The following is a 3,536-nucleotide window of genomic DNA, read 5'->3' as shown; positions in this document are numbered from 1 at the left end:
CCCCTAAAAAAGCAATCATTTACAAAACAGAAAATGTAGAAAAGTAAAGCAACGTTCGCCAGACAGCTGAACACCTACTTAAGAACATGGCCATGTTTTATCCCACACCGATGCACGTCTCCTCTGCAGAAACATGATACCTACCGGTCAAATTTACAAATGCCCCAAGTATGACCGTCTTAATCAACCAAGTTTGCAGATGTTCAAACATGGCTGCCTTAATGGCCCTCATAGCAAAGTTGAACCCCATAGCTGTGCTCATTTTTGGAGGCTGCACAAACTCAAATATCAAAATAGAGAAGGATAGACAAAAGCGAGCGTACTCAGGAAAAGTTAATAGGTTGTCAGTTTGACTGCACACAGAAAGGGACACAACCCCCTTTCACAAGTCGGTGAAGCCTCTGAAACCTATCAATGAAAACTTCAAATAGTGAAGCTGGTTTAACATTTAGAAAGGGACACAATTTTGTTTCTTTTCGTTTTCATTTCCTTTTCACTTTTAAAAAATTCCCTAGATAAAGTGTGAGCGTTTTTGAGTTACATCCTTTTAATTTTCACGAGCATTCTTTTCCACAGTATTCAAACCATCCAACACTTTCTGTATTTTCAGATGAAAATTTTGCTTTGATGGATGTAAGGCTAATGATGTAGGCATGGGAGGGAGTGAAGCAAACATATCCTTACGATTCACAACTTTGAATAGAACCAAAATTGTCCTCCACACAACTTGTGGAAGCTTAAAGTACTCGGTCACACTTTACGCCACAAGTCATAGATCGAGGACAAAAGAATGTCTTATCCGATAGACTGGTGCAGTGGAGTTGGTAGAATGGAAGAAAAGAGCAAATAGACTGTTCAGTGAATGACTCTGTCAGACGTCACTTTTCGAAATGGCGTATGTTGGAGTCTAGCACTAGGCAGTCGAAATGTGTAAACGCGAAATGTGTGAAAACTGATATCAGAAATCTTTCCTTTATGTCGCTTTTCTTCTCTTGCAAAATGTATGGACTCGTTCTTTATTTGTTCTCTTCTTTCCTTTCCCAACATCAAAATGATAGGGGACACTCTTTCAGAATACTGCATTTCGTTTTTAAACCATTTCAAAACGGTAAAAGATCATAATATTAGTGATTGTATCAACGAGAAACCCTGTCCCATCAGTATAACCATACTTGAGAGCGAAGTGGGAGAAACAGAGATCTGATAACGCATACGACCAATGTGTGATGATATATTATTTTCCCAGATAGGCACAACACTGTAAAGACAACACTGCAGCCATTGTGCAGGTAATAATATGTTTACCACAGATGACGACAACGTTTTCAAGGATATAAACAGAAAAACAAAGGCTAGCCCTGTTTGTCTTACGGGAGTTTGGTTTCCTTTTGTCACCGATTCGTTCTTTTATTTCGTTGGTTAGATTTTTTTTCAGTTTTTAAAACTATTGGAAAAATATAAATATAGTACATTTTGAAAACAAGCCCCAATTGTTTCCAGGCATACCAAACTCAGATAACAGAACAATAATTTCTTCTAAGGGTGCGTTTGCACCTGCATGTTCACACTCTACTTGTTTGCTTTATTCCCAGCATAGAGACAAGAGCAAACGGTGAGGGTGACACGGTGAACTCGAGACGGTTACAATCCGCCATCTTGCAGAGAGGTGGTGTTGGAACAATGTCACGAGCTCTTGTCGACAAATACCCCCCTTATGTGTACGCAGATTGCACGTACATATTATGATGACACGGAGGCTATTTCTGTTATTCTTTCGATACGAGGTTCTCGCTTCTTTATCATTCTGATCTTTTTTTAACTTTCTTTTTTTTAGAGGGACAAAGGGGGATGGGGTGCGCTGTCTCTAGCTGGGACAGAGGGAAACCTTACCAGGGACTTTGCGAGTAAACTCCGAAATGAATTACCCGTCAGAGAACAAGACTTAATAAAGATGTGCGACTTTGTTCCAGAGCTCACTTTGTTGAGACTGTAGTTCTGATGCCAATGACTTTTACTGATGTAGCAAAGTCCAATTTGGCATGCAGTTTCCTTTGATTAACTACCTTCGTAACCCGCCAACTGTCCATACTCGTTTTATCTCTTTAGTTTTCAAAGTCTAATAGAAACTGATGAAGTAAGCTGCTCATTTCGATTCGCCTAATTCGCAACCTATCTGCAGTCTGTACTAATGTCACCTCTTCAGTTTTCAAAGATTTAACAGGTGAAAAAATGCGACCGGTAGCGCTGGCCGAATATTTAGTGAGCTCAGGCACCCGCACAATGTCAAGCATAATAATATATCAGCGGCACAGCTTTTGGGTGAGTGGCCACTGCACATGGGGTGTATCGTTCAGCAAAAGACGTAATATCCAACTCAGAAATAGATCATTCCACCGTGGCTACCGTTTCTGTTTGTGTTATTGTACTCATGACTCCTATGCATGCTATTATAAGACAAATTACCTTACCGGGAACCAGTGAAATTCACTTTTATTTTCTTTCTGTCGGAGTTATAGAAGTGACGTGCATGTATTGACACACTATACGTGGGAAATTCATCTATCAAAATCGATAAAACTGTTGGGGAAACTCCTTTAGGAGATAAACTTGAAAAGGCAGTTCTCTGAAAGTTGATCAAGTGTTTGCAGAAGTTTTATATCGTGCAAATATGTTAAAAGCTGTGCTAAAATGGCTCTTTGTATGAAACCTACGGCATGTAGATCGAGTATACACCCAGGTATGCATGGAGTGTTTACCAAAGTCCACATATGGGTGGTTGGAAGAGGACGATGTCGATTTTACTTTCCTCTCATTAAAAAAATGTATGCGCTATCTGTCCTTCAAGCCACAAAGAAGTCTGTTTGAAATCCGAGTATTTAGTTCAGGGCTCCAAATTTACTTTTTTAAAATTTGATAGCGTTCTCAATTATTTTCCCCCAAAAAAATATTGTTTACAATGTAAAACACTCTTAGGAACTCTTCATCTTACATCATGTTCAACGTCATCGACCCGAGTGGGTCCTTCTACCGGTTGAAGACTATGTCATGTTCAAATATTAAGGATTGACAAAAGCATTTCATTATTTTGCAGGTGTTTTTTCCTAACCCTAACTGAAGTTGTCAGGCTCTGTCGAGTCGGAGACTCTGAGGTTCAAACCATGAGTGAGAGAGTAACAGAGGAGTGGGAACGGAGGGTGGTGGTTCTAGATGCACGATCGATCAGTTATATTGAGAACAACATGAAACAAATCTGACGTCAAATGCACATCAGAAAATATGGAAAGGTTCTTGTAAGAAATGAAATACTGACGTGTAATAGTTTTTAAGACCGACATTTGTGGTATAGTAGTTAGATTACTGCCTATCTCACGCACAAGACGAAGAAAAGACCAGTTCACTTATGGGGTATCTCAATGTATCTGCTCGTATTGTGTATCCTTCAAAACAGACAAGGATACAGCATCCCGCCTCCCAAATGATATTAACCTAGTTGATAGAAGCCCAAAACACGTACATTCATTGCAATCAATCGCTCT

This window comes from Aplysia californica, unplaced genomic scaffold (genome assembly GCF_000002075.1).
Source record: "Aplysia californica isolate F4 #8 unplaced genomic scaffold, AplCal3.0 scaffold01521, whole genome shotgun sequence".
Lineage (NCBI taxonomy): Eukaryota > Metazoa > Mollusca > Gastropoda > Aplysiida > Aplysiidae > Aplysia > Aplysia californica.
The sequence above is the reverse complement of the archived record's forward strand: the minus strand, read 5'-3'. Positions refer to the sequence as shown.